General features: G+C 37.1%; 1 long non-coding RNA gene across 1 annotated transcript; it reads left to right on the top strand.

Moving 5' to 3' along the window:
* The first annotated feature begins 242 nt into the window (after nucleotides 1–242).
* On the top strand, nucleotides 243–14,028 carry LOC137863836 (uncharacterized). Its single transcript, XR_011101180.1, has 4 exons — nucleotides 243–492; nucleotides 2,510–2,621; nucleotides 10,966–11,107; nucleotides 11,942–14,028. It is a non-coding gene; the product is annotated as an uncharacterized lncRNA (long non-coding RNA).
* The last annotated feature ends 13,341 nt before the right edge of the window (nucleotides 14,029–27,369 follow it).

Genomic DNA, 27,369 nt, shown 5'->3' with positions numbered 1-27,369 from the left:
ATTTCTTGTACGAGTCAGGATGCTGTTGGCCTTCTTGGCCACCTGAGCACACTGCTGGCTCATATTCAGTCGACTAGCCACCGGGTCCCAGGTCCTTCTCTGCCAGGCAGCTTTCTAACCACTCAGATGGCTTTTCCAACCAGCTTTAAATTTCCAGATCTAGAGGAACGCTTTGACTGCGGCCTAAAAGCCATGTGTATGGGTGTGGGTCATTTGACCTTTGTTATATAGGAAGCCTGAGGACGGGTGGGGGAATTGCCTCCCCAGGAGAAACTGAGGCTTGGGTAGCCTAGGGTGTTTTTCTCTCGTGGTGAATCGGGCTCAGTGTTCCCTACTAGGCTGCTTTTCCTTCAAGTTTTCTGCCCTCTCTGTGAAATAGTTTTAGAGACTCTATGAGCCAGTTACATTGGTGGTGCCTTCTTCAGAAAAACCCTGGTGGGACTATTTCACTGCGAAGCACGTTGGAAGTGACTCGAGTTCAGGAGACAGCAGGTAAGAGTTCCTGGGTTCTGTGGTTGTTACGGTTGAGGAGTTTGAGTACTTCCTTCACCTTGTCTGTATCCTGTGAAATTACTTAGGTGGCTTCTAAGCTCCCTTTCAAGTACTGGAGGAAAATAAAAAATGTCGCGGAGTCGCTGGGGCGCGGAGTCGCTCTTTTATTTTTTCAAAAATATCCTTTTATTTTGTTTTTTTATTTTTTTAGGTTATTTTTTTTTTCTGCTGTTACTAGACAGATGAAAATTTGAGAGCAATTTAGCCGGTAATTTAGCCAGACAGAGCAGTTGGCACCCCCAGTGTGTTGGAAATTCACCCCTGAACAATGGCAAAATCCTCAAAAACTGGCAGAATGCTTGAAAAAATGTTGTCATGATTCTAGCAGTTCCAAAGTGACACAAATCATTGTAATGTGCTGGGGCCTGGCTCATGCCTATCGAGCTGCCATTGATACTGCTATCAACTTAGTGACAGACCCTGCGGCCACTCCAAGCCCTGTGACAGATCCAACGGCCACTGTGACCCCTACGGTGGATTCTGCAGCCACTCCAGATCCGGTTCCTGCAGCCGCTCCAGTTCCAGCTCCGGCCGCTACTCCAGTCCCAGCTCCTGCAGTCGCTCCAGTCCCAGCTCCTGAAGCCGCTCCAGCTCCTACTGCTGCTCCAGTCCCAGCTCCTGCAACTGCTCCAGCTCCTGTAGCCGCTACAGCTCCAGTTCCTGCAACTGCTCCAGCTCCTGCAGCCGCTCCAGCTCCTGTGGCCGTGTCAGAGAAACGAGCTGTAGCAGTGCAAGTTGACCCTGCAGAGGGTATTCCAACCTCTGTGGCAGACCCTGTAACAAAGTTAGAGAACGGCCCCACCTGGAGCCTCTGGCAGAAAGAACCTGGGGAAACTTGAGGTCGGCCCCTGGGGTTTTGGAGTTGGGGATACAGAGGATCTGAGGCCCGCTATACTCCAACTGAAAAGGAGGAACGTTGCACCCCCATGCTGCGTCTCGAACCCATGACCTCAGATCTCTCTCCACGTCGCGAAGTCAGGGTTATGCGAGCGCCTCAAGCCGGTGAGCCACCGCCGCCTCCTCAAAATTTTCTGTTAAAATATATTAAAACAATATTCCTCCTCCTCCCTCCCCTTCAACTCCATCCGGCGCCACAATTAGTGATCTGAGAGATTTGTATTGGCCTATACAATATTAACAACCAGCATATGAGAAAATCCTGTGCTGTTTGCTTAACTTTGATTTGTTGGAATCTGTCTATTAATGTTTTGCATGAAAACTTTGGTATAATTCTTGTTTAGGAGCACTGCAGAAAGACTTCCTGTTTTCAATGGGCAAATCAATGACTTTCATGTAGAAATGTCTTGTAATCTTTTTGGCTTTTCATTTATATTTTTATATTAAAGTAATTAAATAATACTAGCCCAAATCCTAGTTATATAATTTAATTCTATTAAATCACATGATACATGGACTATATAAAGAGCTTGTATTCTCTACAAGCAATGATTTTTAATAACGTTTACTGTAACTTTCCTGAGATGATGCAATATAATCCAAATTTTGTACTAACTCACTAATATTTTAATTTGTTTTAAAATGTTTTAAAATATAAGTATTGCTATAACATTGTAAAACTTAGAAGCTTATAAAGGAGTTCATAGCATGAAAGGGGTTAATAGAGGAAGCAATCAAGGAACAACTGAAAGTTGCCCGATGTCAGAGATAAAGATTAGGAACAGTTGAAGAGAATTTGGAACAGTTGAGAGAATTTGCTTCTCTCTATTTAATTCATCTCCTGTTGTGTTTCTTTCTTGCTGTCATCTGATGTTTGTTACCTATCCATGTATGTTCCGGGTTACTATCTAAAATTTATGCAGAATGAAAGAAAATTGTAAGAGATGTTACAATTGATGTTCTTTATGGGATCTGGCCAAGTGGTACTCAGTGCAGGATCCAATTTGGGGGTAGGACATAAAATAGCTTTTATATTAACTTCACATATTTGATTCTACAGCTAAGTGCTGAATGGGCCCTTCAGCTCAAATTAAATCACCCTGTGGCATCAGAAAGAACCAATTCTAAAGAGCATCTAGGATGTGTGACTTCCTATTTTCTCCTTTTTCTAGGTGAGTACTTTTTATTCCCCAGATACTGCTAACTTCAGATTAATGTGGAAGTCATTCCACATTTTACTACTAAGAGAAGGCTGAGAGAAGTAACAAATTCAACTGGAAAAATATAAAATAGAGGGAAGAGACTCTTTTAGCTAGATCTTTCTTGGTATCTAATGGGAAAGACAAATCTATAGTCCATGTGCTTTGGAAACTATATCTCATTTTTTGTTCCTTTGTTCTTAACGTCTCAATAATAAGATGAATTGTGTACCTTAAACCTCAACATGATGTGCTGGCCTTCCTTCAGCCGACAAAACTAGTTTTCTGTGGTAGCTTCTCCTTGGGATCAAATGCACTGTTAATGTAGCATGGAGGCATGTACATACTGAAATGTGTATGTACTTTTTTGTTTCCTGTGCTGTGACTGGAATGCATTATAAAAAGTAATTTGGGTGTTGGAAATTATACACTTTGCTCCAGGCTTCATTGCAACAGCAGGGTTCTTAATTTCTCTGTTTTCCTGGTGATGCTCATCAGTGTCCATCTGGTAGTATACTGATGAAAAGAGCTAGTGATGATACACCATTTCTCAGTTTAAAGAAGATTGATTTGTTGGTCTAGATGTAGGTAGGGAAAAATAGGTTAAGTAGTAAATGTGTGACTGGACCGAAACTAGAGTTTGGTTCAAATGTAAAACTGACATGGAGAAGATACTACCAGGTGTAATAGATTGTCTCAGACAAGTTTTGTCCTCATGGCTTCACTTCCTATTTGTGCAAAGAAGCAGTAACCATCACTGGCCTATTGCCTTTTTCATCTGTAGAATGTTTATAAGTACTGTTCCATTCTTTGGTAGTAAGTCAACTGATGCCCAGGAATGTGGGTTGTGGGGTTACTTTCGTTTCCCCTGATGTTATCAGGCATGTGTATGCTTGATCATTGGTAAGCTTGTCATCACTACCCTCTTCCTCACTTCACTTGATCCCACTAACCTTTTTTAGTCTTTTCTTATTTGCTTGAAATCAGAAACCACCAAGACACTTTCAAGAATCTGCTCAACTTTCAGCAAATAAAATGCCTCTGAAGAAACCTCACATAAAAATCTGTTGGAAGATTTACTCTTTAATCTTAAAGTTTTTGAGATACAACTATAAAGTAAGCCAATGGGTTTGAGAAATCCACTCTGATTTTTCCTTCAGGATGTACCTCTAGCTCAAGGACACTTTGGATCAAAGATGTCTTGATTTTCTTTATTTATTTATCCTGGTGTTTGATCAGAATTGGCATTTAAGTGAAAAGTTTCTTTGAAATTTCTCTTTGACTTAAATATCTACTTTCATTTCTCAGTAAATTGTCTTGATTAATGAGAGGAACTGAATAATTTCCTGTTGTCTTGTACTACCTTTTTTTTTCCTCTAAAAATCTGTCCTCTGATGGCACTAATTCAAAACAATCTGTTCTTAAAACAACAAAAGTGCCAACTTCATGTTTCTTTAATTTCAGTGACTATAGATGAGTTATTTTGAGTTATGAAGCAGTTCTTATATGTAAAAATAAACCTACACCACTATGGTGTGGGAAGAAAAAATAATTAATGCTTTCTGTAATATTTATAAATAGTTGTTTGTTTGTTTTCAACCACAGGATCTGAGATTGTCACATCAAATTGAGTCACATCAAAATGAGTATGCAATAATAATTATGTTTGTTTGTTTTTGTTTGTTTTGTTTTGCTTTGCTTTGTTGGAATTATATTATGAACTGCATGATTTTTTGTCTAGACTCCACCACCAAGATAAAGGTTGTTTGTAGGCAGACATGTTGTATTATGAACAGATATATTCAGTTAACGTATATAATAACAGTTTATTCATCAGTAACAGACCATCTTACCAAAAACTGGAAAGGAAACATGAGCTTCTCCCTTCCTAGAATATCATTAAAAAACAGTTGTGCCATTTTTCTTACATTAGTGAGGCCAGAATATAGTGATGTCTGTTTTTTTTTTCTTTCTGCTCCCCAGCCTTTCCCTTCTCACAAACAGGGAAATGTGAGACTAAGACATTGTGAGCTTTTCATTACAGAAAGAAGAGGAGTTGGAATGATAGTGTGTAGGCAATGGTGCTCTACAAGACATCTTTCTGAAAGTATTTATAAACTAGCCTTTCTATAGATTTATCAGTCCTATCTAACTTCTTACATAAAGATATTTTATTTAAAAACAAACAAATAACCCACAAGCTCTCAGATCACATCTAAAAGTATGTGATCGTTCTCCATTAGCTTTGAGTAGATTTGTACAGAATTAGGCTGTACGTTATAACTAATAGGTGGAAAGCTAATAGGTGGGATAATTTATCACTGAAGTGAACATTGATGGGATTATAACTACCAGAAGGCTTTATTAGTATAGAGTTGCCTAAAGAAAATAGCAATCTGAGACTTACTCTGTGCTGTATGAAAACAAATCATTCTCTGAATATAGTTTTTGGTGACTTTGCAAATTAGGCTAGATGATACAGAATAATTTGTTTTCGGGTTATGCAGGGACACCTCTTAATGTTTCTGTCACTATATGCTGGTTTAGTGTAATGGAAGTTGGATTATTTTGCTTTATGTGATACAGGCAACGTCTTGCAGCAGCATCTTTTGCTTTGAGGCCTGAGAGTTGTGAAACAGAGAAAGAGGCAGCTGGAGGCAGCAGCAGATGTTGATTGCCTTGTCAGAACTAAACCTAGTCTTTTTGTTCCTGATAACACAGTCCAGAAACGTTCTATTCAGTTCCAGAAAATAGGATAAGCTGTTTCAGAAGAGCTGTTATCTTGGCTTTTGTTTATTTATCTTGAACTGCTAAATTAAATCGGCATAGCAACAGACAGACCCCAGTTGTAAATACCCCAGTTGTATTCAATATTGCTGCCTGACCAGTAACACTTGGATCACGGGAGGTACTCTGGATCCTAAAAGACATCCCTAGTGATAGTCCTGTCTTCTCTGCTAGATTCTAAATAATCAGAGGTTGTTTAGGGCATTTCCACTGCCACTGCTCTTGGCAATTTTGAATTGCCTAAATAGAGGAATTTACAGAGGAAAAGCTATTAAATTTTCGATCTCAGGTAAAAAGTATGCCTGTTCATGAATGGTTTAGACAGTCAGTGCAAGTGTCATCAGCATGTCCTTTTTTCATATCTGACTAAAAGAAGTGCTATGCTTGAGCAGAGATATTTGCAAATAAGACACTATTGATGTTGTGAGTGCTACTTTGACTGTGATAAGAAAATTTCATCAGATTGGAACATTTTATTTCTTAATGGTGATCAGATTCTAAAAAGAAAAAAAAAAGTAACCATTGACTTACTTGAATGATTTTAATTCAAAAAAATATGTGCATTTAGGCTGTGGCTCTGTGCTTTACCAAACTCCCACTCCCTAGAATGAAACACAATGTCAGCTGGGGCACCTGTGCTCCATACCTGCTGCCAGTGACGTAGTCTACTTTAAATCAAAGAGGATGTCTGCTTCTTAGAACCTGTCCAGGGGGTTGTTTCACTTCATTCACAAAGTGAATCCTTTACGTAGAGTTAAATTTCGCTGACAATAAGCACTGCAAGGTTATTTTTCTTAAAGGTAGTACAAATGTGTTTCCTTTTTCACAGTGTTTCTTTCTGTAAAATCTGAGCTTTAGGATTTCACTAATTTGGTCAACTTTATTTGCTTGCAGTGATTTGAAGTCAATGAAAGAGAAAATTTTCTTAGCTACTTGAAGAAGTGTTTTAGAAGTGTAGTTCTGAACATGGTAGAATGTTTATTCTTGATATCAGCAATCTGATTATTTCCCTTCCCTCAGATGGAAAAAGCAACTTATCAGAAAGACATGACATATGCTAAGAGCCAGAGGAAAAAACAAATATATGGTCCTAATTGATGTCAGTCTATAAGAACCCAGCTAGAGCAGTCCATTGTCCATATCCTTAGAAGCTTTAAATTTAATCTACCACATCATGATGATTTACAGGAATTGTCTTCTCTTCAATTTACTGACCATGTCACCCTTCCTAATGTATTTTTGATTGTTTTCAGATCCATTCTTCTGATAGAGAAATCATATTTTGAACCTTTTCCCCCCTCTCCCCCCCCCCCAAATTTCTTAACATTGAAAGAGCTAGTGTAATCATGTAATCTCATTTTCCATGGTTATGCCTTTTTTTTTTTAAATGCACTGGCATAGAGAGAGAGCATAGAGGAGTAAAGTCTTTTGCTTTGCCTATACATAATGTTTTTATACATGCACTAGAATTTGCGGTTACAAATTACGTTTTTAAAAAAAAATCCTTACATGAAAAAGTCTTAAATATGTAACAGAAGACTAACTACATGATCAGGAAGAAGATTTGACCGGAGACTGCTTTGTTAACCTGAGCATTCATGATTACCCATCCTATTGTTTATGATAGCTTTGGAGCATTCATATTAGTTGCATGGTTATGCGTTACTTCTAATATTGTTATAACTTTCCGTGCTGTGTTCCAGTAATCAGAATTGTCAGGATATCAACTGGAACAATAACTGTCCGATTGCTTAAGAAAATAAATATATAAAAGGCAACTTAATTAGCAAAAACAAAGTGCCCAGAGTGGTTAGGACAAAATGTTTTAATTCAGAGAGAGATCTCCTGCCACTCGAATCTATTTTTAGTGGTATTTCACTTTTTGTTGTTGTTTTATTCAGCAAGATCATTTGAAGAAACTTTTCACCAAGTATGAGTAAGAGAATGTGCCATGTGAACTGATGATTGAAAGTTCCTTTAAATTTTGTTTATACCTCTGAGGAAAAATTCTGTTATTTTCTAAAGATTTTTTTGTTTGGGGGGAGGGGAGGCGGGTTGGTCGGTTGTGTGGTGTTTGTTTCTTTACATTTGCTTGCCTTTTTTTTTTTCCCCTTTTAATTCCATCCCAGTGTCTTTAAATTCAAGGATATTTAACTTTTAAGGAAATAGAGCAAACATTTGAGACCACTTGTTCTGATGGTTAGTGTGAGATTACCTCCCATGCTGCTCTATCTTCATGGCTGTGGTTACCCCTGTTGGAAAGATCAAACCAAAATGAATGTAGTAGTGTATGGTGTAGGCTTATAGTTGTTGCTTTTTCCAGGGAGCTTTGTCAATGGCACAGAAAAATGTCCAAAAAACTCAATCTCACACACTCAAAGTTCATTGGTTTTGTTTCTGGTTGGCTGATTGTGGGTGGGTTTTGTTTGTTTGTGTTTTGTTTCTGCCTCTAAATTATCAAGCCAAAAAGCTGAAATCAGGGTCTCTGAGGGACTTCTTATGTGCTGGAGATTAAGATATAAGTCATTGCAACTGTATGCAAGATAGTGAATTAATACAAAGCATGTATATTTTATTAGTGTGGATATTACTGCTGTACTGTTTTGAACTCAAGCTTAGGTTCAAAGCTGGCTGTGGTAGCTCCGTGTCCTTGTACTTCATCAAATAGTAAGTTTCAGAGAGTCTTTCACATGTTGAAAGAAAGACCATCATGTGTAATTTGCCATATAATCTTTTATGTGTTGGAAAAGGCTTTTTCTTTCTGTTGTTATACCTGCCGAGTGCACTGAATAAACTTAAAAGCAATTTAATAGCTATTCATGATGTGATGTCAAGCAGACCTCAGGGAAAGAGGCTTGTATTTTTCAGGCTAACCGGCTTGCCAGACTGTTATTTCCCAGGTTATGTACAACGTGTCATGTCACATCTCTAAGCACTTGGTGTCAGATGTAGCTGTGCTCCTCCTACAGTGCAGTCAGCTCTCATTGTCTTAATACACATTGCATTAGGTATGAGAGCTGAGATGAGCAACTTTATAGAAGGTAATTTTCTTCCAGCTGAGATAACGAATTCATAGGTTTAAGATAACTATCTACAGCACTTGAGATAACACTAACCCCCACTTGAACAAATTACCCAGTGTGCAAGCCTTTACCTGTAACAAAAGCCTTAGGTTCTGTTTTTTCTAAACCTGCTGTGTTAAAGTGGAAGGAGATTGACACAGTCAAACTCCTCAGAAAGTGTCCCAGAAAACAGTACTCTGGCAGAGGGCCACATCAAAGTAGTTCCAATAAAGCAGAAATATATCATTAAAAATAGAAATGTAGAGCAGTACAATTATTCATTTTGTAGCACGTGCTGGCTCAGAATAGACAAACAGGTACCAGGAACAATTCGTGAGTCTGGTGCACCTGAATGAGAAGCCAGAAGACTGAACAGGGTGATTCTTACAGGTTTAAGTAGTGACCTCTTCCAATACACACATATTCCATTATTGCTGTCAGCCCAGAAACTGAAAAAGGTGGTGTAACAGTCTTGTGATGGACTTCAGAATCAGATTTCCATTGTATTTTTCTAGGCCATACAAAAAACATGTAGCTAATGAAACTGTGGCTGAATCACGTTTCTTGGAAGGTCACAGCAAAATCGAGTCTCCTGGAATGACAAGGTGGCAACTCATTATGTGAGACAAATTATTTTTCACTCCTTGAATATACATTATAATATCATTATTCATGATGCATAATTTCAGAAGACTTTCAATTTATTCTAGCACTGTTCAACATCCACTGCAAAGTATCTATCCTGATGTTAGTGTACAGAAGAGGCGGTAATATTTCTGCTTTGGTTATGAAATGAGCTCTCCTTTCCTAAAGACAAATCAAAATACTGCATATTAATTTAGAGTAAAAATGTGGACAATAGCATGAACACAGTTATATCACATAAAAATTTGAATCATTTAGCATAGCCAAAATGGATTTCACACAGACATTTATATTTTCCATTTTCTTCTAGCTAAGAATCTAGCTTTTTTCATTGTCAATACCCCCCAACTTTTTCATTGTCAATACCCCCCAACTTTTTTATTTAGAACTTTGGCATGTTTCATAGATAACTACAAATGTTATAGATTACATGTCCTACCTTAATTAAAAGACAATAGTTTAGCCAGTATCTAGTACCATTTTAGATTTATTGCTGTTAGAAGGTAAACATTTACCCACTTATCTTGCAGTAGATTATCAGGAGTGTTTCTGTGTTTCTGAGCATTAATTTCTTTTGAATATACAGAGTTCAATACTGTGTTATCGTAGGATGCCACAGTGTGGTAGCTGTTGGTAAATGCTGTTGGGCTTCTTGGTTTGATTTGTTTTTTTTCATGTGTGCACCTTGGGATGTTTTAGTGTGTTTTGTTGTGGTTTTTGTGTGTGTCTGTTTTGCCTTTTTATAAATCACTTTCTTAAAATCATGTTCCAAGTTTTCATGGATTTACTTGGTAACTTACTTCTAAAATATTACTACTTTTTCTACAAAATGGACCCCATTTCAAAAGTGAGTTTTGAGGGTAGTGACTCTTTCACTACATCGTACTTCTGTTTTGTGATGTATTATATTTTTGGCTATTTTCCAGTAGCCCTCATATGTTATTTACAGAGACACAAAATAAAGCATTGTTATTAGATGAGAGTGGAGAGTTCAGCATTCACTGAACCAGATTCTGTTCTTCACCAGGACTCCTTCAGCAGCAGATCATGGATTCAGGTTCAAAGCTGGCTGTGGTAGCTCCGTGTTCCTTGATTTGAAGTCTTAGTGATGCTTATATGAGCCACAGGGGGCCATTCATAGACATGTTAGATGTTACAGTATCTGAGGAACAGTGGAAATCAGGCACTTCCCAGACAACCCCTTTTAGACTACAGGAGTAGTAAAAGCAGCATAGGGGCATAAGGTAGTGGTTTTGGAATAAATTCTGCTTTCTGTATTTGTCCTTCTGCATTTACATTGCAAAAGAGCTGTGAGGAAAAAATTCTTTCATATCAGATCTAGGCAGAAGTGACTATACAGGGTACATAAACAGTGAGGGGTCAGATGCTCAGCATCTGCATTGTATAGAGTAGAATGCAAATGCAATACTCATGTATCTATCACTGTGCTTATGGGAGCTCAAAATTGCAATCAATATAGGGCTGGTGACTAGCATGAAGCTTGCAAGAGGTCTAAAATCTACTCACCTCTGCTTCCTTGTGAAAGGTTTGCTGCTTTAGTTATGTTGATGCTAATACTTATTTTTGTTGTAGACCAAGCTTTTTAAAATTTCATATCTTTTGATAGCAAGACAAGGAAAGAGTTTGTTTGTTATTTGTGTTGGTTTTGTTGCTGTTATTTTGTTTTTTAATACCTCCCTGGTTGAGAGAGGCTTAGGATATATATTTACTTTGTTTATTAGCTTGTCAATATGTTTTCTGTGTTTAGAACTACTTACTTTCCGGTTATGGTCCGTTACTCTGACTGATCACTTTCATCTCAGAACAGGGCTAATGGAGAGAAATGAAACTGTGCTTTGTCAAGAGAGTCATCTCTGGCTTCTTCAGGTGATGGAAAGCATGTTGTAGGCTGTACTTCAAGTGCTGCAGAAAAGAATGGCACAATCCCCATTGTAACTGATGATGGTAAATCAGATTTATCCTTGCTTTTGTTGCTTCTCCAAAGCTAGTAGAAGTGCACTTGTAAAGAACTTTTCTCCATTCCCCAAGGCTCCAGAAGGATAATAGAAACAAACTTCTGTCCTAGCCATTGATGAGTCCCTGACCATTGCCAATCCACAGAACCTGAGATGATACCTTACTACATGAACTGGAGCTCTTATTTGGCTACTCTTTGTGCTCAGAGCTGTTTTCCTTTCAGTTAAGCAATCAAAGGGGCTCTGTCTGAATCAAGTCATGGTATCACATTGTATTTAACTGCTTTGCTTGACTAACATCTCCCTGAGGGAATTTCAACAAAGGAGACTACTTCCATTGCCACCAGGATTTTAAACAAATCTAGACATACAGGCTGTATATCATGTGGATTGAGGGGGGAGGGAGGAAGGAGGAGGGAGAAGAGCAAAGGGGGGGGGGGGGGGGGGAAGTTGTCCATATTATTTTAGTTGGTTTCTTGGCTTATGTTGTGTTGTGGTTGGGTTTTGTTAGTTTGTTTGTGTTTTTCCTTGCTAGAGCTTCCCACACAACTTGTCAGTGTTTCTCAAGGAGTGAGACAAAAGAATTGAAAAAGAAATTGAACGTGTTCTCAATACAGTAAAAGCAGGAGAATGACAGTCACTGACTGAGAATTAGAACTAAAAATACTCCCCTCTATTCTGAAGGTGAATCTTTGGGATAAGACTCATTTTGCTAATAAAAAGCAGTACAAACAGCTAGTTTAACAAGTACAAAAAAACTGAGGTCCCTTTCAAAACAGATTTGATGCAGCTTATTCTGACAGCAGTTTCTGTTCCTGTGTAGGTTTGGGTTTTGCTTAGAAAAACGTTGAGAACAGTTGAGCATTTGTGAGCAAAACAGTTGTCCTTTCAATTATTTGTTACCACTGCTTCAGGTAAGTTGATAACACATGATTGAGGAGACTAACTTTTTAACTACCCCCAAAAAGTGCTGTTTGGCTTTCTTCACACTGAATGACTTGGTCTACTGACCAGGGATAGGACAATTGACCCAACAGTAACCACAAGCAAAGATGAACACAAGTGATACATCTCACAGTTCTTTTAAAATATAAACTTTCTTTTTGTACATATTCCTTTTGGAATTGGCTGCTGTGTTGCATAAGACCAGACTGACAGAAGAGGCCTCTGAGCTCTTTGGTTGTGAGTAATTTTTGAACAACACATACTGCCAAGAGTAAAACAAACTCAGAAAAATACTGAGCAGAAAAATGGCCCAGTGAAAAGTGCTGTCAGGTGAATCACTCTTGAACTGCAGCAAAGCAGAATTTATCCTTTTTGTCTGAAAACAGTGGTTGCAAGAATTTAAATAAGTAAAAAATGTAGTTTTATGTCTGATAATACATATTGCTTGAATGAAGCCACGTCAATTAAAACCATTAACTCAGAGAAAGCGAGTTAAAGGAGTGCAGTACACAATGTGACATAATGTGGTCTAAAACAAAGCACATAAAAATACAGAAAAGTCCTGAACGTGCTTAAGCAGTTAATCTGCTGTGCAAATCACTAAGGTGTAAGGTGAGAACACAATATTCTTACACCATCCATTCTGAATTTTTCTAATCATAACTCAAGAAAATAAAACAATACAAAAGGAGGTTCCTCACCTAAACTTATAGCTGTGTGCATATTGCAAGAAATACCAAAAGAGACCCAGAATAAGAGGGGCAAAGGGGACTTCAATCTTTCCATGCAATCCCACTTGGCTGAAAAGCGTAGAAGAGTGGTCTATCCTGCATAAACTAGAAGGAGTTTGCCTGTGGCATTACAAGCCCAGGCGGGTTGTACTGTTACTCAGGTTGGGATAAAGGAAAAATGTTCTTAAAAGGGTTTATTGAGAGAGCTTACACTGCCTGGTATTGCTTATTTTCCAGTACTGTCTTGATACCAGCTGATCAATGCATGGAGCAAGACTGTACTGAATTCCTAAGCTGGGAGTGATTACTTAACATCAGATACCCAACACCAAATTCAAAAGATGGTTATTCAGTCCAGAATGTGTTTGTACTTACAAACTACAGATGTATTTCTCAGTATATATCAACATTCATGGTATTAGAGAACTGCAGGGTACTGTTGTGATTTAACTGCCAAAAGCCAGACAAGTACTTTAATTCAAGGGGAATCTCTGGAGGTCTAGTCTCTGTCCAAGGCAGGTCAAAATTTCAAAGTTAGATCAGGCTGCTGCAGTTTTGAATACCTCCAAGGATGAAGATTCCCCAAGTCTCTATTGGTTCCTATTTTTCCTTTCGAAGTGCATCCCTAAGTTAAAGAGTGTAGTAACTGGATAATGAGAAAACTCTGAGAACCTTGACTCAAACCTCACTGTTTAAATATGAACTTCATTTCTGGAAGCACTGGGTTTCTGCGAAAATATGTATATATACTGTTCAAATATGTGTTTGAGGCATGCAACATTTTGTAATTATCCCTTTCTTTCATAACAACACAATTGAGGTGTCATGTCTGTTGGATCTGCCTGTAAAATAATTCTTTTAGTTCAGACATACTTGCAACTAAAACAAGTATAATGAACCACGTTTCTCCCTACATGTTCTTTATGATCAGAATGGTGTGAATAGGGGAAATTTTATGCCATTTCAGCTTCTGTATGTGTTTGCAAAGATATTTGGAAAGGGAGGCAATATGAAGCACTGAACACCACCACCACACCCTGAGGCTTTATGGGTGGGGAAGAAAACTGCTATTTTAGCTTTAGAAATATGCATATGGTTTCTTTCCCTCTGAGCAGTAAATTGGGGTTGATGATGCTTCAAGAGTGCAGATGGAGCTGTACAAGTGGAAGAGATGAGTAGTGCTAGGGGGTAACTATTTTAATAAAGAACTTACCTGTGAGCTGGAAGAAAGTCACTTGTTGCTCTTCCATTCTTTTGTCATTGGTATTTGAGGACATCCTTCAGGAGACACTAGAGTAAATTCTCGTTTGTCATGAGAAGCTTTAAATTGATGCAAGGTATTTTAAAGTAAAGAAAACATACTATGGATAATAAAAAGGGAACAGATCGGCTCAGTTACAAACAGCAGATTTAAAAACAAACAAACAAAAAAAAAAAACCAAACATTTAAGCAACTTAAGATGCAGTCACATTTCCAGAGAAAAGCAAACAAACTGTAAAAGCTACTTGCATTAGTAGTTAGGTATACATGTCCTAGCATGAGTAGTAAGAATTTTTCAGAAGGGATTTTTGTGCTGTTCAGCAGATAAATACTTTTCGGGGGGAAGGGGAATGTTGAAGGTTCTGAAATCCTTCCATCTGTTCAAAGAGTCTGTCATTGACTTTAGATACAGTATGTCTTGGACTAGGCCCAGTGCAGCTGAAAAGTCCCAGCGCCTGCTATAGAGCAAAAGTGAAAATTCTTTGAAGTTCAAGCGTGTCTGGCTGCAATTTCTCCAGCCAGGAAGAGCTCTGAATGAAGGTGAATTGTATAATTAATATTCTTTTCCATTCATTGAGCTTCATCCACTGCTGTTATAAAAAGAAAATATAATGTGCTTCAACAGCTTTCTAGGATGAGAACCTGAATACTCTTAGACTTCTGATTTACCAAATCACCAATGAATTCCAATGGAAAAAATCGTCTTAAATTGCTGCACAAACATAAACATGTTCATCAAAGGCATGCTATCAGCCAGATGCTTTGTCTGTTGAATTTGTATTTTGCAATCTCAGACTTCTGCAATAAGTCTTATTGGTGTGATTACTTAAATATATGACAGGATGCAGTTACTAACTTCATGCAAATATCTGGGTTAGTTTTTCAGCCTTAACAAGGTCTCAGGAGACTACATTAGCCTGAAAAAGCATTCTTACATATGACTCTTCCACTGAATTTTTTTTGAAACTTACTTCAGGTCTTACAAGGTTTTGTCTAACCATCTTACAAAGTGTTTCATATTTATTGCAGCAATAGAATGTTCAGAGTGATAAATAAGGCAAACACTTTCCTATCATTTATTCTGATTGCCTTGTGCTCAAAAGACACATGGGTCACTTCCAAAAATGTTTTATAACTTGTCTTTGATTACATATTTTGAGTATTTTCTTCTAGGTATGTTGTCTGCTAAAAGAAAAGTCATACCATTTTAAAATTAGTCATAGTTATAATTTTTAACAAGCCTTGATGCTCTGTAGATTTTGAGTGACTGCTGTGACGTAATTTGCTTTTGAAATATCAAATATACAGCCAGTTTTGGTGGTAATAGTTCTTCAAACAGTTTTGTTCACAATGGAGTACTTCAAAGAGAGGAAAAAAAAATAATGACCTTAATGTCATCTTCTGAAGAACATTGTGATTATATGCATTGCTTCTTAGTATCTTGGCTACACAGTGGGTCAAATCTATTTTGTACTGCACAAGTTTAGGTTTCAACAAGATTGCAAGAGTTCAGTTATTTTGTCTCTTTTAAAAAGGAAGATGGTAGACTCATGAAATCTCAGGTCAATATTTAGGTGAAAAGCTTTTTCTATTAACTATATTTGAGACCTTAATGTGTTCTTATTTAAATTGACTCCGCTTGGGATAATACAAGATCTTTGCCAATTCTCTGTCCTCTGCCATCACTTTTTTTGAAATTTGATCACAAGCATCCAACTCAGCTTTCCCAATAAAATAAATAAATAAAAAGGAGCATCCATCTCTTTCATCTACTTGCTCTCATCTGTATGAATCAAAATGGAGAGCAGCAGGGGAAAAAAAATAACTTCTTCCTTCTACCCTTGCATATGTACAATGATGACATTTAATTTTAAATTCTATTTTGGAAGTGTTTCCATGAGTTTCCATATTCAAGGAAACTGTCTAATGTCTTAATAGATTCAGACAAATGATTTTCACATAACCTGACAAACAATTAGTTCTGATGTGTAAGATGATTGCATCTGACCAAGTGTACCATGCCTTTTCTGTTGAGAAGCTGAACGTAAATGTATTGAACCAGAACCCTTACTGAGGAGCCAGAACCCAAGGATGGTGAGAATGGATGGGTGGATGCACTATGCCAGCAGAAGCTGGGAATACTCAGAGCTCCCTACAAGCTTGGTGAGGTTCATATCCTGTTTTGAAAGTGGCATATACACAAGTACACAAGGCAAATTTTATCTGTGCTTTCAAGAGATGTGCTGTGTTCAGTAAATGTAAGTAATACAATACTGAGCCGCCCTAGACACCAGCAGATACGGTCAATTTTGACAAATTTTGTCCTGCTTCACTCATCGATACACAAAAGGAGATTGGAATGCTTTTGAAACGTGAGTGAAAATGTTCTTCAGAATGTGCTGGATTTTAAATAATTCTTTTAACACTCAATTGCTTTAAAACCTTATAATTTCTTAAAAAGAAATCACATTTGAAAATGTTCTGTCTTTGCCTTTGAGGAGCCCTGGTCAGAGCAATAAAATCAAGAAGATGATGTATGTAACTGAGAGTAGATCTTAATATATAGTTTTTAAAATGACTTCCATTAAAGCATGTGTTCTGAAAGAGCTGTAATAGATTTTACTGTGGTTGAAGTCCTGTTTCTATAGAAGCTGACAGAATTGTGTGGCTGATTTTAACAGGGGTCAGAGTACTACTTCAAGTACATTTGTACTTATGAAAAAAAATATTTTTTTTCTTGGAAGTTAAGAAGGTTTTATTTCCTTCAAAAACTCCAGTTATCTACTACCTGTGCCCTGTTTGTACATCTCTGTTCAGAAGTGCCCGAAAAAAGGTGAAGCATCCAGCATGAAGCAGAGAGCTGCAGCCTACTGTCTTGTGGCACAGTGGTTGTTAGAGGTCTTCTGGAGCCTGTTTAATTCAGCAGCCTCAAGCCTCTGAGTTGAAGTCCAGAACAGTTTGCTGTCACAACAAATGTTCTTGTTATAGTGTATTATGACTTATATTATTATAGCTTGTATGTGAAATGAAGTTTTGTGCGCTTCCAAATTTAATCCAAAAATATTATTCAGACAAATGTCCTCCATTCTGGATCTGTCAGTTGAAAGGATTTGAGGATTCTTCAGCAAGAAAACAGACCAGATATTCCTTTGGGTTTTAGTTGCTGCTTCACTACAAAGACAATCCTTATGGGCAAGGATTTTCCAAAGAGTTTCCAGCTGAAACTCTACAAAACACCAGAGAAGGCTCATTATGAGGCAATTCAGGTCAAGAATCCAAAGTTCTAGGCAGTTGGCTGCCTACACCTACAGCTTGGCTGAGGACAAGGGCAGCTCCAGAGATGTTGGATTGAAGGTAGTGGCACGGGAGTCCCAGATGAGGTTTCTCATTGCTCTTTCTCATGATTTCATGATCTGAGATTACACAGAGCAGACTTTCAGCACAAGCTGCTGAGCTCCTGGAACTGTGATGGAAAAAGTTGCAGATTACAGAGAAAGGAGGCTGCAGATGCTTCAGGGCAGTAAGTCTGTTGATGCACTCCTGACATGAGAAATATATGTCAGATCCTCTTGTCTTTATTGGCGGTAGCTCCATTAGTAATAAAATAGCATTTATTTAAATTAGCTGAGCTGTTTGCATATATTCTGCTGACCACAATTCTTACATCTTGCTACAAATCTGACACTGCTTCAGAGCACTAGGACACAAAAATAGAAGGGCAGATGTTACAAATAACTGCAGCTATTCAGCTGATTTTTTTTGAGGGTAAGGAAAAAACTCGTATGCTTTGGTTGTTTGAATTTGAAAATGTGAACAGTTCTCTGATGAGAAAGTTACCGCAACATTTACAATCAATTTTTATTATACATAAAAATGATAAATACGATATATTTATCATGTTACATGAAAGCTTTGTACAAACAAAAACAGTTAAAATTAACATGTACCTATACTACATAATTACACCATCCTGACCAACAAGATAAATTTTGCTGCCTTCCTCTAAGATTTTTTAATTGTAGTTAATAACTCTATCAAAAATTGCAAGCTGATTGCAATATAAATGATTCATTGGCACCTGACAGTGTCATGCCTGGAATATTTCTGACTGCACACAAATCAAAGTTTCTCAGATTTTGAAGGAGACATCTGTGAGTACTTAATGATCAGCAACTTGCTTTTCAGAGTGGTTGCTTGACCACATGTCAGGTATCTGTAAGCACTGAAGGAAAACAATTTATTTCAAGAAGTGAAACCACCCTCTTAAGGTTCCAATCCAGTGAAAGTGGAAAGCTTTTTTTTTTTTTTTATACTTATAATAATGTATGTAAAAATAAGGCTGATTTTAATACCTCTTAAATTCATTAATTTTAAACTGGATGTGATGAGCCTTAAGTTATATCCATAGTCTCTTCTTTCATCAGCAGAAGATGAAAGATTCTGGAAGTATGTAGTTTTAATGGAAAAAATAATACCGTTGGGTTTAGTTCTTTGTGGTATTGCCATTTATTATTCAACACTTCTAACTTAACAGTAAAATGAGAAATATGTCAAATAAGAGAATTTTGCTCTATCTTAGTTAATGCTGTATTTTTTTTAATTAAATTAAAAAAAAAATTGAAAAAAATTGTCCATGGCAGGAAAAAAACAAACAACAAACTGTGGCTTACAAATATTTGCATGTCAGAAGTTTCAGGAAATAAAGGATTCTTCTGCAAATGTGTTGATTAATTTTGTAACAAATATCTTCATTAGGCACCAACAATAGTGAATACTATTTGCATCTGCTGAGTCTTGATTGTATATCATACATGTATATATTTTCACTGATATCTTGGGTTCTGCAGGATAACAATTCCAAAACTGGAATAATGGAATACAAATCTAACTAGATATATTCAGTTTTCTTATGGTCATAGGCTGCCATTGATGATTTTTTGTGAACTACAGCTTTCTTCTGATTAATAATCATAAAATGACATTTTGAGAACTTTGAATATTATTGAGAAATGTTCTATGCTATTTCTGCTTCGTTCTTCCCAAGATTACTTGATTTTTTTCAAACATCCCGCCCTTAATTTGGTGGATTTTCCACTGAATTTGTTGTGCCCTTTCCAGAGGCCAGAAATATATAAACATTCTTCTCTTGAACTCCTTGACGCTTGTTCTCAACCATTCCTGCGTGTGTGACAACATGATTGTATACCTGCTGTCCTCATCAGTAATTTATCTGTTACATCCACAAAGAAGTGCATAAACTGTCATCTAGGAAAACTGTGCAATTGCCTAGGAATAAGGGGACAGCACTTACCCATATGTACTCAATCATTTTTGACTGCCACCTTGATATCTTCCACATTTAGTGGAGGAGGCAAAACATGGCCTGCCACCTGAAACACTAAACAACTGCAGCTATTTTTGATCATACAAATACACATGAACAGCATCTGCACAGGGTCAAGGATCAGAAAGCTCAAAAACCCTAAGAAAAACAAAATATCTCTGCAGGCAGTAGCCTGGACTCTGGACAGCAAAGCTTGTTAAGTAGCTTGAGTTGTGTAAGGAGGGCTCACCTGCTTTTTGTCACAGCAGTAACTTACTTGGGGTAACACCATCTTCCATGTTGCTTTAGAGATGTACCCAAGAAGTCCTATTAAAAACAGTTGGACTATTTCCTTGTTTAAAAATATCCAAAGACATGTACAAAATTAGAGACCAATTTTAGTCTGTAAACTCTCTGGGTAGAGATGTTCTTATCTGTTGATGGTACAGAGCTTAGCATGCTATGATTTTGATTCAGCCTCTGACTTCTGCTGTCACATAAATAATGAAATGTTATGCTGGAGTTATTCAGATTACTCCTAAATGTTCAGTACAGGCTAACTCAAATGAGATAGGTCCTCAACTGACATTTTCTTCCCATCATTCTACTTTAAAAAGAGAACAGGAAGCTAGAAAGGGCATAAACTTTATTACTAATGTTTCAAGCCTTCTCAAACAGTGCCTAATAAAATCTCCCGAATGTAAGTAATGTTCAGTCTTTCCAAACCCAAATGTGCAGTAGAAGGCAAAAAAGTAACATATATACATTTCTTTCTCTATTTCCTCTGAAATAAAATTTTGTTAACTCCCAGCGTAGCTGTAAAAGAAAGTGATTGTATGATTTCATCAACCTCTGGTTATAGCTAATTTTGCTTTAATGTGAATATGTGAACTTTCCCTCAATTTAGATGTTATTTTCCCAGCACACGGAATATTGTTTGTAGGGTTGGTACATATTATGGCTTGGTAGATATTTCTTCTGTAAATGGTATTTGCAAAAGCTAAGTCCTTCTGCTAAAAAAGAAGGTACTATAGCATTTTTAATATGCAAACGTATGTTCATCTTAATACCATCCTTTTTGCTAATAGCCTCAAGCCGGTATCTGCTTCAGTTAGCAAGCCTTGCCTAGGTCTCAAATAGCTATTTGGACATGAAAGCTTGTGCTTGGATGTAGTATTAAGACTATGAAGAAATTTTAGCTATTTGATCTATAAGTTCTGGAGAAAATGCTTATTGAGAATGCAAAAGCTTTCTGAAGCTAAATGGAGTAGCTTAGACCAATCGATACAGGACACCAAGATGCTTTTTTAGAAACTGATGTTGAAGCATAAGTTTCAGTGTACTATATTCTATACTCACTGTGGAAGTTTTTCAAAGTCAAAAACAATTAGACAGTTTAATGACTGGATCACCCAATTAGTTTGCACCCCTAACATGTCAGTGGAACAAACAGCTGTTCCTTTCATATAAATATTACTTAACTGCCAAGGACAGCCAGAGTGCAGCTGTCATTTCACAGATATTATTGCTGGTGACTATGTCAATATATCTTCAGTGCCCATTGGCTCCAGTCCCTTTTCTACGCTGCTTTCTCAGTCGTTCATTCCTTCAAACGCCTGGATTGAAGTACAGTACATTACAATAGACCAGATAAAAGCTTCCTATTCTATTTAGAGGGCTGTCAGTTTATTCTTGGACTTACACTGTTGAGGAGGAGGCAAGAGGCAGAAAGGAAGAGAAGTGTGATACAGAAAGTGTTTGTCTGTGTAAACAGACAGTAGTACTCACTTCCTTTAAGATCTGCTTCTACAGGTGTTTAGGCTAGAAAAGCTTGTTGTAGGCTAATCTTCTATTACACTGATCCAAAAGCAATATTGGGTTGATGTAAGCATTGCAATTGCTTTAGGTTTGGACGGCCCCATTTTCTTTCTCCTCTCATGTGCAGGAGATATTTCTTGTTGTGGTTAGCAATGAATATCTTTACAAAGACTTGAAGTTACTGAACTTCTGCCTTTATTTTCTAGCTCTACTGCAAAAGTTAGTAGATAAACTTGGTAAAACTCAGTAACATTCCTTCTCCAAGTACAAGCCTTGCCTCCACTTGTCTGCATGTATAGTCCTAGACCATTTATAATCTTAATTAAGATTTCAGTTAATTTGTATCTTATGCACTGGAATTCATAATTTTCATGAAGCCTTGCCAGCCTGGGTGAATCCTGTCCCAGCCCTTCTCAAATGATATGTAATCCTTACAGTCAGTCCAATTATGCTATTTAAAAGTATGTGTTGTCATAACGTTACTTTAGGCTGTGAGGTTTTCTTCTCTCTGTCTTTCAGAGGCTTTTAGCAGTATCAGCATCTCAAGCAGTCTTTGATAACCTTGCCATGACATCAGGGAAAAAGATCCTGTCAAGAATTCAATTGAAATTTTATATTTTACAGTTGTAAAGGAATACTGACAATAGTTAAGCTCTCTTGTAATTTAAACTACTAAAAAGATGACTTTGTGTTGTCATGTGCAAACTGATAAAATTTATAGCAGCATTGACAGAAAGAGTCTGGCTGTTCCTCTTACACTAAGCTCCATATTTTCTTTGTGAAGAGTCCAATTTCCACCAGTTTCTACAATATTTGCTCTTAAAACAAACAAACAAACAAACAACAAAAAAAAACCCTACTGTAATTGAGACCAAATCTGTGTGGGTTGCATCTCCCAAACAATGCCACGAGTAAGGGGCAGAGTTTGCCACCCTGTGTTCTTGCTGTGTTTTACACAGCCTCTTAAACAAAACAGGTGTGTTTTATGAGGGAAGAACAGACAAGATGCCAAAGACACCAGGTATTAATTAGCCATGAGTGACTCCAGAGGGAAGACAGAGACTCTGAAGAATTTGTAAGCTTAGTCTGGGGAAGAGTTTTCACCACACAAAATCTCTGATTTGTGGGGACTTGGAGAAGGAAAGCATGGGCTAGATGCTTGATGCTGTAATGCCTCATGGTGGCAACTCCAAAGCCCTGCAAGAGTTTTGAAATACCTCTTCTATGGAAATAAACTGTAAAAATTGAAAACATATATATTTAAAATTAAAAAAAAAAAAAAGTTTTATAAATATGCCTAGTGACAGAGATCAAAGAAAGATGAAAAAAACTTTTTCTAATTCAAGAAGTGGCAGAACTACATGAGGTCTATCTGATAGCTTTCAGTAACAGCTTCTGAAATGCGCTGTCACAGAGTGTAATTGCTGTTGATTGCGGTTTTTTTGTTGTTGTTGAAAATAATTAGACAGTGGCTGGAGAAAAAAAAGGTAATTAAAATACATAATTTTTGTGATGGATGGAGTAAAGGCAGCAAAATATAACAGTTTGTGACCAGGTAAATTATAATCTTGGGAAGAAACTGGGATTGTGTATGACCTGTAATCATTTGGACCAGAGGGGAGAGGGACGTATTCTTCCATAGAGATTGAAGCTTACCTGGTGGCTGATAAGCAGCTTAAGCTCTCTGCTCTAGAATCTCAATTAGGTAGAAATATTCTACTCTCAAGGACTCCTGCTTTAGCTATGCCCTTGAGTAATGTAAGTACTATATATTCACCTACTGTACTGTAGTGACCCAGCACGTGTTGCCCAGATTCTCTTGGTTGTCATTTTTACCCATGTTATTAACTCAGAAAGTTTCTCTTCTGTCTTAAACAAGCAATACTCCCAGAAAGACTCTGTATTAATTAGCACAAAGCAAGCATTTGAAGTCTGTAAGAAAAAAATAATAATTTTAGTTTTCAGAGTTCTCAGGAAGTGTTTTATTTTAGTTCGGTATGTTTTTCTTTTATGTATGTATTTAATTACTTTTATTCGATGTCTGATATTTCTGTGGCATTATTTTAGTTTAAAAATTAGCCCCTCTGAAGAAATAAACTATTTATCACCTGTACCTTAAGAAGTACTAAGGATCCCTAGCCCAGATGTCAAGGGGTGCCCTGCTTATGTGTTTTGTTGTTGTTTTGCCTGATATCTCTAGGTATAGGGTGTCCTTCTTGCTTGATGCATGAGAAACTGAAGGGTCAAGATCTGCTCTGTGACTTTGCTCTTTTCTTCTTTGCTCCCCTCAATAGCTAGCTTCTAATATTATAATATTTCCACTCACAAGTATTGGCTGATCCCTTAGTTACCTTCAATGCAGTGGGGCAAAGCTCTTTTCATTTACTAGAATTAGCAAGGTGAACAAATTTATAAAACCTGAATAAGGCAACCTAGAGGACATGACTTTGAAATAAAGAAGCTTGATTATGCTTTGGGATTTTATCGTTAATCTGAACTTCATAATTAGCATATGGACCTATACTAATCTGAATTTAATCTCTTCAAATTGAGTGTCAATCTCTCTCTCAACAAAATGCCATTTGAGGGCTCCTTTTTACTTTATTTTAATTTAAATCTTCTTATGAAGCTGATTTATCAAAGTCCAGAATAATTCCTTTTTAAATTAAAAATAATACCTTATTCTCTTAGCCAGAAATTGATGGTTTTATGTTTCCTTCCAATTCTGTGAAAAGTGGAGGTGCAAAGTTCTTGCCTTTTTATATTAGTTCCTAGATGCTATATTTTTTTCTAAGAGGAAAATACCTGCAAACAACCTATTGCTCCATACAGGACATACATATTAGGTGGGCTACATGTTGTTTTTTGTTGTTGCTGTTGTCTTTTTTAAAGCGCTATTGATTATAGCACCTTAAAGTTATAGCATAATTACGTTTTTCAGGTAGTTAATATTTGTTGCTTGTTATGTCATGTGCCAAACAATGTTTGTTTGTTTTAAAGACTGGGAGGTTTGCCTCCTTTAGGTAAAGTAATGTTTTGTTTGTTTTATTAGGGTGTTTTTTACATATTAACTTCTGCGATCTCAATTGCAGAAAATAGAAGGTAGGTAGCATATGGAGCAGGAGATTGTAGAAGGAAAAAAAGGATAGTCCCATTACTATGATAATAACAATAATAATGCCATGGTTATGAGGAGATGTTTCTCCCTTCCTCTGCAGGTGTTTCTCTGCAATCCTAAGCCAGCCTTTTTGAGACGTCATTATGTGGGTCTTCAAACTTTTCTGTAAGTCCCATTTTCAAAACATTCAAGCTCTGCAGCGTTCATCAGAACATCACCTGCAGGCAAAGACAAGCTTAGGCCCAGCCAGACACACACCATCTCCGGTCCAGATACAAACAGTTGTATTAACGCTGAGTTGTGTCTGCTGCAGTACCTTGCTTGGACCCAAAGCCTGTTAGTGTAGGTACATTGCTTCTTCACCAGATTTGCTTACATATACTGATGCCTTTATAGAACCTAGCTCTATATAGTGCCCAAGAGGCAGTATAGAAACCTAAATTTTCTGATAAGGATAGACTGAGTACCTTAAGCTACTGACTATTTCAAAGCAAATAAACACTAAAGACTCTTTGACTCAGTCATACATCCTTAAAATATGGGAAGAAGGTCACACTTTATCTTTCAAGGGTGTAAAATTAAAAATTAGAAGGGAGTTTTTCACCCCAGATGAAACTCTGAAGGGTGCAGTGTGGGCAAAAAGGAGATATAAGAAAAAAAAATAAATAAATGACTGATGAGTATTTTCATTAGCTAGTCCTTGTCCCGTTCCCACTACAATTCAAATGACAGGTTTCAGTAACTACAGTGTAAATAAATTCTTTGGTGGTCTTTAGCTTCATGGGTTTCATGCATATGACAAGATGCAACACTTGCATGTCCACTGTTAGAAAGAACAAACACTTCTCTGGGCTTTCAATGGTGATAATGTTCAAATTATCTATTATACAGAATGTGGGAATAAAACGTAAAGGGTTTGTTGTGGTCTTGTTTGGATTTGTTTTTCTTTCAGCAAATGACAGTTTAATTTAGGAAGGAAAATAAGAGTGTGAAGAAAGTGAAGTCATTCCTCCTGTTGCAGATGAATAGGATCGAGCACTCAGCTGTGCAGACTCTATGAGATTAGGATGCTGTCTTTGTTTTTATTGTTCATTAACAGTTTCCTGACTTTTTATTAATGGCAGAAATTTATAGAAATCCATCTCTTGGCTTGATCTGAACTGGATATAAAACTTCACATTTTTTAATGACTCAAATATAACCTGTTCATAGATTTTTCTCATAGGGACAGACCATCCACACTAGGTTGGTGCCCCATGATAGTCAACTAAAAGTAACAGGATTCCCTAGAGACATGGGGCTCCAATATCATGCATCTAATTGCAGAATCAAGGTCTTGAGGATTTCTCTCCACCTAATGAATTTCCTTGTGACCTCATTTTATAAATCATCAGCAGATTTTTTCTCCTTACTTCTTTCCATTAAGAATTGGACTGCAGGAAAGTTACTTGTGTGACTTTGAAGGACTGAGTTGTTCAGTTATTCACAGAAATGATTAACAGGTATGGTTTCACATGAACTATTTTGCTTGTACAACAGATACAATTGCTATCTAGATTTTAAATCATCTGCAAACATTAATGAAGAAACAACAAAAAAGCCAACCAACCAGAATTAAAGTAGGCTCTTATTCTTAACACTGAAAGGTAAATTTTCTTTTGTGTTAGATGACTAAGTAGCTACATCCAGAAATAAAATGTTTGAGTATGAAACAGCTAACCGTGTTAAATAAGGAAAATAGAAGAAGACAACCACTGCTGGAACTGCAATAGAGCCACTAGCTCAGGTGTTAGGAGACTTCTGTAGCATCAGTTTGGTGCAGAGGCATTTGAAAGAATCTATAGACCTCTGTAATTTTCCTTTTAGCTTTTCATTGATAGGAAAAGGTGACATCTATAAGAAGTTTAATTAACCTTCTGCTGAGGTCAAAAAGATGCTTTTCCCCCAAGGCCTTTGTTACAATGGATATGCACTGCTAGTGCCTTAACCTGCCCTCAGCATGGGCCGAGGGAGGGTAGCAAGAGCTGTTCTGGGAAGTGTTGCTCTCCCTCCAGGGCATCGGCAGGGTGCAGCACTTTGAAATATATACACTGCAGCCTGGAGTAAGGAGGCTTCAAAACACATTATAAAAGCAAAGTTTTTATTTCACTGGTTTGTCTTTTTAAGCTATATAATGATCACGTTTTAAAAAACTCTGTTATATGTGTTATGTGCTACACAAACTGTATAAACTAAAAATTAATTTGTTTCAGGGTGTATCGAAAAATAGGCACATTAATGAAGAATTCCATCCTTCCAGCTTTTTTTCCATAGCAGGTGTGTGGACTTGATCATGCAGAGTCTAATCGTCAGGTCTTACTAAAATTCAGCTGGACTGCACATAAGCCAGCTTTTAAATGGGAATTAGATTTAAAAAATAAATAAATCCTACAGTAGTTTATAAAAATATTTCTACTTCAGTAATGAGTGCAGGAGAAACTTACTACCTGAGATTTTTAGATCAACTCTTTCTTTATCTGTCATTACTGCCTATGATGTTTTCAAACTCAACTGGAAGTTTATCATATAGCATTTGGTATCAGCTATAAAATTGTCCAGTGTTAGATTGAATGGCAAATTTTATTATCCTTGCAAAAGGTTTTAATTAACATGTTTGGAGGCCAAACAGCTGTGTGTGGAAATGATTACTTCAGCTGAAACAAACAAACAAACAAGATCCACACCACTTTAGAACCCTTAGTCTCAAATATTTAATTTATATATCATAATTTCTGTTTTTTATAGAGAAACAAAATAATTGAACTAGGAGAAATCACAGGTGCACTTCTGCTGGCACAAACTTGGGAACTGAAAATTAAAATGAACCTGGGAGATGTCATCTTTTTCCATTTGCAGAACATCAGGTTGCTACACTTTGGTGTGAGTGAGTCTCTCAACAAGACATGATTGAGCCCAGGGCACTGGGGGTTAAGATTAGAAAAACAGGAAGACTTGAGGTAGTGCAACTGGGTAGTTAAAATTAAAGATTGCTTAGGTATCATATTTTTCCTATGAT

The sequence above is a fragment of the Anas acuta genome, chromosome 13 (genome assembly GCF_963932015.1).
Source record: "Anas acuta chromosome 13, bAnaAcu1.1, whole genome shotgun sequence".
NCBI classification, from domain to species: Eukaryota; Metazoa; Chordata; class Aves; order Anseriformes; family Anatidae; genus Anas; species Anas acuta.
Note: the sequence above shows the minus strand (reverse complement) of the source record. Positions and strands in the feature narration are given on the sequence as shown.